A 13,754-nucleotide genomic window follows, 5' to 3' on the forward strand; every position below is an offset into this window, starting at 1 on the left:
TTTTTTTAACAAGTTCAGTTGCTGTTTATTATATATATATATATCTCTATTGAACAAAATATAATAAACAAAAACATGTTATAACTCTATTTCAATTCTACTATTTTACTTTATACAAAAGTATAAATAGTGTAAGACTCCATAATATTTTACATCAAGATCACAAACTTGAAAAGTAATATAAAGATCTTTAAACAATGGGCAAACTAATGTACCCTTTTGCAAAAGCAAATATCCATTTATACACTATTTTAGTATATTTTTGGGGGTTTTGATTTGATAATTAATTTGCACCATTGAATTGCATCCTTCCTATGTGTTGAAAATTACAAATTTTATTAACTGAAAATTAATCGTTCTGTAATTTAAAAATCAGGACCAATGCAAAGATAGTGACTTAAAAGTTCAAAATTGAATGTAATAAAATAAAATATAATTGATATGATTTAAATTCTTTGTTATAAAATATTTAAAAAAAAAAAAGGAAGGAAAACAAACACCCTTCAATCGCCTGTTCTCAACTAAATAAATTTATACTCAAGTTTTATCTAAAAATATAAAGACACAAATCTCTTTACTTGACTTTAAGCTAATCTGTATCAACACAAAAAGTAAACATTTTGATTTAATATGTCTCCTGATCTAAAACACTATTGTTTTGTACATTACTAATCCTACACATTATTATCCTTTACATTTATGGACTGTTCAGCAGATGGATTAGTCAATACCTGCTCAGTATGAATTATACCTTGCTCCTCCTCCTCTTGTTCAAGCAAAGGATTATCGCCATCACCATCGTCAACATTACTAAGCTTGGTAAACTGCCGTAATTCACTGCACAAACTTTGTGTTGAATTTAGATTCGATGTTTTACACCTCGATTCTTTTTCTGCCTGATCATTGTCACTATTGGTCAATTTTGTATATTGCATTGACTTCAAGACATTACTCATATTTTGAGTATTCTTAAATTGCGGTGTTTGAAACTTTTCTCGTGTTACAAATTCATAATAGTAATTGTCATACTCTGCTTCTTGTCTCTCTCTTCTGATATATTTCACCATTAATATAATTATACTTAAAGCATAGAACATAAGAACAGTTATTATATAAAACAATGGATCGTTTGACCAGTGAAGTAAAGTTGTTTCATTCCTTGTGTTACATTGATAGTCTGTCTCTGTTAAAGTTATTTCTGGTTTTGTACTGATTTCTCCTGTAAACAAATCTGTTGTATTTTTCATTGCTGAATGACTAGTATTTATCAGCATTGTGGAATACATGTTATCTTTAGAACAAGTTGAATACACATTCACTATCGTAAATACAATTCAGAAAACTAAAGCTTGCATCTATAACACATCTCTTGATCAATTGAGCTATGATTGTTAAAGTATAGTCCTTTATCTCCTATATGTGTGGATCTTCTGAGCCAAGTTTTTAACAGCATACATTTTTCCATTATCCATAAAGATTTTTTGTTTAAAAACTTTTAACCTTCCTCAGACTGACAGTCTCATTACTTGCAGAGCATTTGCATAAATGAGTTAAACAATCACAGTCGATTAGGACAACAATTCAAATACCATAGGAATACTTCAATCATTTTGTTTATGTAAATATTCCAAATTCATATGTAATCCAGAAGACTGCCAAATCAATACATGTCCATGTTTTGCCTAATTTGTATCAAAAAGCTGTAGAACCCGGAGTTCATATTGCACTGCCTTTGATGGATGTTTGACATTACGTTTGAAGGCCTTCACAACCAGTTATCCTTTTGAAAGAAATCCAATTACTTAAGATGGTAATAAATTGGCCAGAGGTTGTCAATAAGATTGTTTCTGTGTAATGATACGGATACGCTTATCTTTTATCAGCTCAGTTAATTAAAATGTTCCACCATCCTTGTGGTAATTCTGTAACCTGTGTAACAACAATCTGAAAAACACAATTACCATTTAATAAAGATGATGATTACTTTAGCTGACATCGTTCATGACAAACATTGACAATGGCATATCATCAGTGAGGAATTGTACATACCAATTATAGTTAAAGCTTAGAAAACTAAATACATACTGTGGATTATTACTATTTTTGTGACCAATATCTTTTAGATTAAGGATCATTTTTTATTTTCTTGGATAGTATATTTTCTTTGTTTTCAAATTTGTTCATTTATCATGGTTACATTTCTGGTTAACCTTTAACAATTAAATCCATAAAAACTATGTAATAATAAACAACAGTCATATTAAGTTACAAGTTTTGTCACTAAGAGTCAGATAAATTAACTAATATATGTTCAACATACTGAGGTAGGATGAATATAAAAGCCTTGATATTAAACCAGTATCGGTATATATTTTATGACACAGACATTTTCTAACCAAATGAAAAGGTTCAATATACAAATGTATACAGCCCTGTATAAATAAATCAATTATATCTCTAAACAACATTTTAGATTCAAATGGAGCCATTCTTCAATATGCAATTTGTATAAGTATGCTTATAAAATAAGTATAAATTTTGTAGGTTAAAATATTTTTTTTCTCATATTCATATTTTAAATGAATGTGTTGTCATTGCATATTGATTATATGGATTATAGAAATTATCATGAAATCATGAAAATATACAGAGTAATTTTTGTTAATTTTATAAGCTCCCTCCCCCTTTTTCATCGGGCAAACTTAATCAATTATCAGTTCCTAACCTATATTATAATATCATATTAAAGAAAATGTTTAGATCATGTTATTAGACTGGGTAAACAGATTCATTCTTTTTTAATTGTGTACTTCAAAGAGGAATATTAGTGTTTAATATTAAAGTCATACAGAATATTATCTTCGTACAATAAAAATAAAAAAACATAACTTTAAAAAGTGATCTTAAAGAATAAAATGAATATTCAACTTACTTATAAACAAAAATCAACCCAATTTAATTCCCAAAATACCTGAATCTCACAAATCAGTTAAATAAACCTGAAGCTACTGTAATGTAATCTTTACTGCAGAGATTCTTTTATTTCTTATAAACTTAATGCACCTGTGTAAAATATAATTATCTCAATACACATAAACCATTGCTAATACACACTCTTATCTGTACAGCATCTGGTGTAGTCAAAAGATGTTCTATCAAGAAATCACTTTATCAATTAAAAAACTTATTTATTTAATAATTGGTTATAAGATTTTCTGAATCACACTTAATTTCATATATGTTGATTAATTTCTTTTCCATCCAGATAAAAGACATAATTAAAACCATAAGCCATGCATATTCACTGTTACTAAAACAAACTTTAATTCCTATTGAATGAGTAATTACAAAATTTTACTAACTTTGCTTATTTTCAAAGCAAACCTGTTCACAAATCAAAAGAGGGATTTTAAAACTGATTGGAGCAAACACAAGGCATACTAAAATACACTACTATGTAGTTAGAAACAGTTAAATTTTAAGATGTTTAACAAAAGTATACTGGAGATTGGTAATGAATTATGTCATAATAAAACCTGTGTGATAAGATACTATATACAATAAAATGCAGAAAGAAGAAATTGGTATACTGATGTGCTTTTTTTTAGGCAATCGTAAAGGTGATTTCTTCTTTTACAATCTTGTTATGCCTACTTTGGAAGTTGTTCTACTAACCCCATGTGGGTACTGCATGGCAAATCAAAAGTCCCATACCTATTAAAAATTCATTGTATAGGGACAAAATTCAAACTTGATCTCTAACTTGTCATGGTGTTAACTATAGGACAAATATCAAGTCAATATCTAGCATGAGAAAATAAAGTGTTGAAAACTGATCATTTAAGTAGATTTTTTAAGTCCAAGGACAATAACTCTTCACAAAATCATCAGAACGGAACAAAATTCAAACTTGATCTGTAACTTGTCATGATAAAACAATATACCAAATATCTAATCAATATCCTCAAGAATTACGAAAATAGAGGCTCTCAAGGGCTTGTGTCGCTCACCCTTATTTATCATAATAAGTCATAACAGAAAAAGGTTTCTTTCTAAATATCATAGTTTTCATTATAACAGGCAAAAATGATAAGAAAATCGTAAAATTTGTCATTTATTGGCAATAACTCCCATAAGAATTTGTCTTACAGTTTTGAAGTAGATATGGACAATTGGCAGAGCTCATTATTCTGAACCTATGTTTTCCTTTGAGATTTTCTCTATTTATAAGGGTTTAAAAAATAATAGTCAAAACTTGCTTTTTACCACTATGTTCTATTTTGAGCGATGTCAGCCATGTTTGTTGGTAGGCAGGGTTATCCTACACATTTTCTAACTAGATACCTCATTGAGAGCCGTGGTGTAGTGGTTAGTGCATCGGACTACTAATACAAAGGTTCCTGGTTCGATTCCCGTCTGGGATGAAAATTTCAGGAACTGAATTTTCGGCTCTCCCTTGACACCATTTGCGAGTATGGTCTCGAGGTAACGATGATAGTCCGTCAGGAGGGGACGATAAATGGCTGACCCGTGTTAAGAGAGAGCCATATCTCTTGCACGTTAAAGACACCCTTGTAGATTTCGAAAAAGAGCAGGCTAATGCCGCTACAAGGCAGCACTCGCACCCGCAAAGTGGAAAGGGATTAATATAAGTTGCAAAACTTGTTTCACAATCCACTATAAATAAATATGTTTAAACTAAACTAACCTTAATGATGATTGTGACAACGTTTGGTTAAATTTGTCTCCGGTTGTCTGATGCGTCTTAAAATTTCAGGGCAGTTAGTAGTTGACCTGATGAACATTTTAATACCATGTCAGAGTTGTCTAAATGCTTTAGTTTCAGAGATATAAGCCACAAACTGCATTTTACCCCCATGTTCTATTTTTAGCCATGACGGTAATTTTGTTTGATAGGCAGGGTCAGTAAATACAATTTTATACAACTATATACCCTAAGGATGATTTCAGCAAAGTTTGGTTTCATTTGGGCTAGTAGTTTCAGAGGTGATGATTTTTGTAAAAGTTAACGGATGAGGACAACAAGGAATGAGAAGAGCTCACTGGCCCTTTTTGGCCAGATGAGCTAGAAAAAAAGGTGCAGAAAACAGATTGTTTGAGTGAATTTTCTGAATTCAAGGACCATAACTTCTCAAAATCATCAGACCAGAACAAAATTTAAACTTGATCTGTAACTTTTCATGATTAATCAATATACCAAATATCAAATCAATATCTTCAAGCATGAAGAAAAAAGTGTAAAACTGATTTGCTGGACTGGTAGAAGGAAAGATAGACAGACAGACTGGTGGAGTGCAAAACTAAAGTCCCCTTCAACTTCATTGGTAGGGGACTAATAAAAGTCTATATCCCCTGTAAAGATCATAAATAAGCACAATACCTTAACAATCATAGAAAATAACTGGTTTAGGATGATTTGCAAAACATTTGAACGTGACCAGTATATTCAAAGTAGAAATCTTAACTTATTCGATTAGTCAAAATATTGCAACAGGCTAGACATTTAAATGTGTTCCCTATAGTAAACCCTTATCAAATATAGTTTCATTATATTGCCAACATTCTATTTAATATTTTTAATATCTAATATCGTGTAATTATTTGGTCAACATTTTTATTCATTTCAGCGATTTCCTGGAAATTCAGTATAACAATATTGATTTAGGAATGGAGTATCTATGATAACAATAAAATAGCCTTATATATATTTCAAATTAATTTCTCCATGTAAGTACCATAGGTTTCTCTCCTACACCAGAGAGTTTGAAGTAAATTCAATTACAGAAGATGGGAGTGATTATGCCAATAATAATTGAAAAGAAAAGACGGTTGAACCATGCAAGGCAGACATGTACAGCTTACAATTCTTCCATACAACAACTATAGTTGACCTATATTGCTTATAGTTTAAGAAAAATAAGACCAAAACGCAAAAACTTAACACTGAGCAATGAACCTTGAAAATGAGGTCAAGGTCAAGTAAAAACTGAACGACAAACATGAACATCATAAAATATTTTCATACACCAAATACAGTAGACCTATTGCATATAGTATAAGAAGAAAAAAAAAGACCAAAAACACAAAAACTTAACTTTGACCACTGAACCATGAAAATGAGGTCAAGGTCAGATGACACCTGCCAGTTGGACATGTACACCTTACCATCATTCCATACACCACATATAGTAAAGCTATTGCATACAGTATAAGAAAAACAGACCAAAACACAACCAGGTGCTCCGCAGGGCGCAGCTTTATACGACCGCAGAGGTCGAACCCTGAACAGTTGGGGCAAGTATGGACAAAACATTCAAGCGTGATACAGCTCTGAATTTGGATTGTGATCAAATTTTTGACATTACATGTTTTTTTTTTACACAAAACAAATGTCAAGATTTTACAAATCAATTAAAGATTTCTTCTTCAAACTTTTTAAATCTAAAATTAAATAGTTGACACAGCATAGGTTTCTGACACAGAATGAATGTGGTCTAATGAACTTAAAAGGTTTTTTTTTGCCTTTGAGCAATTCACTATGCTGATGAATATTAATCCTCTCAAAAAAATGTTTGAAGAAATTTTCTTTTTATTTATGAAATCTGAAATGAGAAAAATTTAACCCCCCCCCCCCCCCCTTTTTTTTCACATCCCCGTTTCCCTTTTTCCAAAACTGATATCAATTCAAATTTCTAATGGAGTTTGCAAAAATAACTACTCTTTTAAATACATCATAAAATATTAAAATGTAAAATAAAGTGCTTGTTATCTCTGAATGGTAAAGATTGGTTGGTAGTAAAAGTGAATATACATTGTTTATTGTATAAAACAATAAAAAAACTTCATCATCAACATTTTATATTGGCAAATTTCCAATGAAGTTATTTACATAAAGTTATTGGCAAATAAAAATAGAAAATGACATCATAGTCATGTCTGGCAAATGTCCAACATACATTATCTAAAAACATTTTAGATAAGATAAGTAAATAAACAGCTGCGCCATGAGCGCATGATACGCCCGACGTCTTATGTGGAAGTCTTATGCAATAATCATAAATAGTTTATGAGAAAGTTTTAAGAAATAACCATATATTGTTTTAGAGACACGGCGGGACATGTGAAACCCCCCACCCTGTTTTTTTTTACAAAAACTAAATATTACCAAAATAAAATTTTGAATCAAAACCAAAAAGTATACAGATCTTTAGATTAATATATCAAAAAAGTGTGTAAAGTTTTAAGCAATAATCATAACTTGTTTTTGAGATACGGCCATCATGTAAAAAACCCTCCCCTCTTTTACAAAATACTCAATAACTCAAAAATAAAATTTTGAATAATCACCAAAAAGTATACAGATCTTTAGATTAATAGAAAAAAGAAGTGTGTAAAGTTTTAAGCAATAATCATAAATCGTCTTTGAGATATGGCACAACATGTAAAAAAAAACCTCCCCCTTTTTTAAAAAATACTAATAACTCAAAAACGAAATATTGAATCATCACCAAAAAGTATACAGATATTGAGATTAATATAACAAAGACATGTGTAAAGTTTTAAGCAATAATCATAAATAGTTTTTGAGATATGGCGCGACATGTAAAAAAAACCCTCCCCCTTTTTTACAAAATACTCAATAACTCAAAAATGAAATTTTGAATCATCACCAAAAAGTATACAGATATTGAGATTAATATAACTAAGAAGTGTTTAAAGTTTTAAGTCATAATCAAGAATCGTTTTTGAGATACAGTGCGACATGTGAAAAAAACACACCCCTGTTTTAGTCATAAAGTGCTGTAACTCAAAAAGTTTAAATCTTATTTTCACCAAAAAGTATACAGATCATTTGACCATCATAAGAAACAACTATATTAAGTTTCATGAAATTTAGATAAGTCGTTCTCAAGTTACGGTGCGACATGTTTACGCCGGACAGACGGATCGCCGGACAGACGGACGGACACCGGACATTTGTATACCATAATACGTCCCGTCAAAATTTTGACGGGCGTATAAAAAAGCTTCAGCAGCAACATTTTATATTGGCAAATTTCCAATGAAGTTATTTACATAAAGTTATTGGCAAATAAAAATAGAAAATGACATCATAGTCATGTCTGGCAAATTTCCAACATATATTATCAACTACTATTCTATACAAAGAAAGATAACTCCAATTGAAAATTAATTGCTATTGCACAATATTGTGCAATTAGATATTTCTTGCTATTGTGCAATACTGTGCAATTGAAAATTTCTTGCTATTGCACAATACTTGATATGGAATCCTGATTTGGACCAACTTGAAAACTGGGCCCATAATCAAAAATCAAAGTACATATTTAGATAAAGCATATCAAATAAGCCCAAGAATTTAATTTTTGTTAAAATCAAACTTAGTTTAATTTTGGACCCTTTGGACCTTATTGTAGACCAATTTGAAAACTGGACCAAAAATTAAGAATCTACATACACAGTTAGATTTGGCATATTAAAGAAGCCATTTATTCAATTTTTGATGAAATCAAACAAAGTTTAATTTTGGACCCCCATTTGGACCAACTTGAAAACTAGGCCAATAATTAAAAATCTAAGTACATTTTTAAATTCAGCATATCAAAGAACCCCAAGGATTCAATTTTTGTTAAAATCAAACTAAGTTTAATTTTGGACCCTTTGGAACTTAATGTAGACCAATTTGAAAACGGGACCAAAAATTAAGAATCTACATACATAGTTAGATTCGGCATATCAAAGAACCCCAATTTTTCAATTTTTGATGAAATCACTGAAAGTTCAATTTTGGACCCTTTGGGCCCCTTATTCCTAAACTGTTAGGACCAAAACTCCCAAAATCAAACCCAACCTTCCTTTTATTGTCATAAACCTTGTGTTTAAATTTCATAGATTTCTATTTACTTATACTAAAGTTATGGTGCAAAAACCAAAAATAATGCTTATTTGGGCCCCTTTTTGGCCCCTAATTCATTAACTGTTGTGACCTCAACTCCAAAAATCAATCCCAACCTTCCTTTTGTGGTCATAAACCTTGTGTTAAAATTTCATTGATTTCTATTTACTTATACTAAAGTTATTGTGCGAAAACCAAGAATAATGCTTATTTGGGCCCTTTTTTGGCCCTTAATTCCTAAACTGTTGGAACCAAAACTTCCAAAATCAACCCCAACCTTCCTTTTGTGGTCATAAACCTTGTGTCAAAATTTCATAGATATCTATTCACTTAAACTAAAGTTATAGTGCGAAAACCAAGAAAATGCTTATTTGGGCCCTTTTTGGCCCCTAATTCCTAAAATGTTGGGACCAAAACTCCCAAAATCAATCCCAACCTTCCTTTTGTGGTCATAAACCTTGTGTTAAAATTTCATTGATTTCTATTCACTTTTACTAAAGTTAGAGTGCAAAAACTAAAAGTATTCGGACGACGACGACAACGCCAACGTGATAGCAATATACGACCAAAAAATTAAAATTTTTGCGGTCGTATAAAAACTCAACTATATTCAATGAACCATGAGAGGTCAAGGTCAGATGACACCTGTCAGTTGGACATGTACACTTTACAATCTTTTTATACACCAAATATACTAGACCTATTACTTATATTATCTGAGATATGGACTTGACAACCATAAATTAACCTTGTTCACTGATCCCTGTAATGAGGTTGAGGTCAAGTGGGGTCAAGGACATTGGCCATGTGACAGACGGAAACGTCATAACATAAGGTATCTTATACAAAGTATAAAGCATCCATGTCTTCAACTTTCTAAAATATAAAGCTTTTTTCACAATCCCTATGTCAAGCTCTCTGCAACAATAGATAATATTGTATGAATGGATAAAATAACTTCAATTGAAAGCTTTATTTTATATACTTACAACCCAAAACAACTGGAGTGAAGTAGTACAAAAAACAAAACTATCTCAAGTTCAAATATAAACACCATAACAGTAATAATACAAGTGCATACACTTGATGCCCTCAAACCGTGAAACGTAGTGAAATTTTCTATACAGCATATTAGAAAAACTCTGTCAATGTAAGGGAAAGGCTTTTAAAAAAATTCTAATTGTCAATGTATCCTATTTGTTACAATGTGATAGATGTGCTATCTAAAAACATTCAGAGACACATCTTATACAGACCTATCTAATAAATACCTATACCACACCTAAAAACCTTTATGACTAGACACATCTTATACAGACCTATCTAATGAATACCTATACCACACCTAAAAACCTTTATGACTAGACACATCTTATACAGACCTATCTAATGAATACCTATACCACACCTAAAAACCTTTATGACTAGACACACTTTATGACTAGACACATCTTATACAGACCTATCTAATGAATACCTATACCACACCTAAAAACCTTTATGACTAGACACATCTTATACAGACCTATCTAATGAATACCTATACCACACCTAAAAACCTTTATGACTAGACACATCTTATACAGACCTATCTAATGAATACCTATACCACACCTAAAAACCTTTATGACTAGACACATCTTATACAGACCATTCTAATGAATACCTATACCACACCTAAAAACCTTTATGACTAGACACATCTTATACAGACCTATCTAATGAATACCTATACCACACCTAAAACCCTTTATGACTAGACACATATTATACAGACCTATCTAATGAATACCTATACCACACCTAAAAACCTTTATGACTAGACACATCTTATACAGGCCTATCTAATGAATACCTATACCACACCTAAAAACCTTTATGACTAGACACATCTTATACAGACCTATCTAATGAATACCTATACCACACCTAAAAACCTTTATGACTAGACACATCTTATACAGGCCTATCTAATGAATACCTATACCACACCTAAAAAACTTTATGACTAGACACATCTTATACAGACCTATCTAATGAATACCTATACCACACCTAAAAATCTTTATGACTAGACACATCTTATACAGACCTATCTAATGAATACCTATACCACACCTAAAACCCTTTATGACTAGACACATCTTATACAGACCTATCTAATGAATACCTATACCACACCTAAAAACCTTTATGACTAGACACATCTTATACAGGCCTATCTAATGAATACCTATACCACATCTAAAACCCTTTATGACTAGACACATCTTATACAGACCTATCTAATGAATACCTATACCACATCTAAAACCCTTTATGACTAGACACATCTTATACAGGCCTATCTAATGAATACCTATACCACACCTAAAAATCTTTATGACTAGACACATCTTATACAGACCTATCTAATGAATACCTATACCACACCTAAAACCCTTTATGACTAGACACATCTTATACAGACCTATCTAATGAATACCTATACCACACCTAAAACCTTTTATGACTAGACACATCTTATACAGACCTATCAAATGAATACCTATACCACACCTAAAAATCTTTATGACTAGACACATCTTATACAGACCTATCTAATGAATACCTATACCACACCTAAAAACCTTTATGACTAGACACATCTTATACAGACCTATCTAATGAATACCTATACCACACCTAAAAAACTTTATGACTAGACACATCTTATACAGACCTATCTAATGAATACATATACCACACCTAAAAAACTTTATGACTAGACACATCTTATACAGACCATTCTAATGAATACCTATACCACACCTAAAAACCTTTATGACTAGACACATCTTATACAGACCTATCTAATGAATACCTATACCACACTTAAAAACCTTTATGACTAGACACATCTTATACAGACCTATCTAATGAATACCTATACCACACCTAAAAACCTTTATGACTAGACACATCTTATACAGACCTATCTAATGAATACCTATACCACACCTAAAACCCTTTATGACTAGACACATCTTATACAGACCTATCTAATGAATACCTATACCACACCTAAAAAACTTTATGACTAGACACATCTTATACAGACCTTTCTAATGAATACCTATACCTCACCTAAAAACCTTTATGACTAGACACATCTTATACAGACCTATCTAATGAATACCTATACCACACCTAAAAACCTTTATGACTAGACACATCTTATACAGACCTATCTAATGAATACCTATACCACACCTAAAACCCTTTATGACTAGACACATCTTATACAGACCTATCTAATGAATACATATACCACACCTAAAAACCTTTATGACTAGACACATCTTATACAGACCTATCTAATGAATACCTATACCACACCTAAAACCCTTTATGACTAGACACATCTTATACAGACCTATCTAATGAATACATATACCACACCTAAAAACCTTTATGACTAGACACATCTTATACAGACCTATCTAATGAATACCTATACCACACCTAAAAACCTTTATGACTAGACACATCTTATACAGACCTATCTAATGAATACCTATACCACACCTAAAAACCTTTATGACTAGACACATCTTAGACAGACCTATCTAATGAATACCTATACCACACCTAAAAACCTTTATGACTAGACACATCTTATACAGACCTATCTAATGAATACCTATACCACACCTAAAAACCTTTATGACTAGACACATCTTATACAGACCATTCTAATGAATACCTATACCACACCTAAAAACCTTTATGACTAGACACATCTTATACAGACCTATCTAATGAATACCTATACCACACCTAAAAACCTTTATGACTAGACACATCTTATACAGACCATTCTAATGAATACCTATACCACACCTAAAAATCTTTATGACTAGACACATCTTATACAGACCTATCTAATGAATACCTATACCACACCTAAAAATCTTTATGACTAGACACATCTTATACAGACCTATCTAATGAATACCTATACCACACCTAAAAACCTTTATGACTAGACACATCTTATACAGACCTATCTAATGAATACCTATACCACACCTAAAAACCTTTATGACTAGACACATCTAATACATACCTATCTAATGAATACCTATACCACACCTAAAAACCTTTATGACTAGACACATCTTATACAGACCTATCTAATGAATACCTATACCACACCTAAAAACCTTTATGACTAGACACATCTTATACAGACCATTCTAATGAATACCTATACCACACCTAAAAACCTTTATGACTAGACACATCTTATACAGACCTATCTAATGAATACCTATACCACACCTAAAAACCTTTATGACTAGACACATCTTATACAGACCTATCTAATGAATACCTATACCACACCTAAAAACCTTTATGACTAGACACATCTAATACATACCTATCTAATGAATACCTATACCACACCTAAAAACCTTTATGACTAGACACATCTTATACAGACCTATCTAATGAATACCTATACACCTAAAAACCTTATTGACTAGACACATCTAATACAGACATATCTAATGAATACCTATATCACACCTAAAAACCTTTATGACTAGACACTTCTTATACAGACCTATCTAATGAATACCTATACCACACCTAAAAACCTTTATGACTAGACACATCTTATACAGACCTATCTAATGAATACCTATACCACACCTAAAAACCTTTATGACTAGACACATCTTATACAGACCTATCTAATGAATACCTATACCACACCTAAAAACCTTTATGACTAGACACATCTTATACAGACCTATCTAATGAATACCTA

At 31.4% G+C, this 13,754-nt stretch overlaps 1 protein-coding gene across 1 annotated transcript in view; it reads right to left on the reverse strand.

The window, feature by feature from the left end:
• Positions 1 to 13,754, reverse strand: part of LOC139518207 (general transcription factor 3C polypeptide 3-like) — a 65,514-nt gene continuing 51,760 nt past the window's right edge. Inside the window, exon 28 of the mRNA XM_071309895.1 lies at positions 1 to 1,944. The gene's annotated coding sequence lies outside the window, so the exon portion shown is untranslated. The remainder of the gene's footprint in view (positions 1,945 to 13,754) is intronic.

Source organism: Mytilus edulis, chromosome 1 (assembly GCF_963676685.1).
Source record: "Mytilus edulis chromosome 1, xbMytEdul2.2, whole genome shotgun sequence".
In the NCBI taxonomy this organism is placed as follows: Eukaryota; Metazoa; Mollusca; class Bivalvia; order Mytilida; family Mytilidae; genus Mytilus; species Mytilus edulis.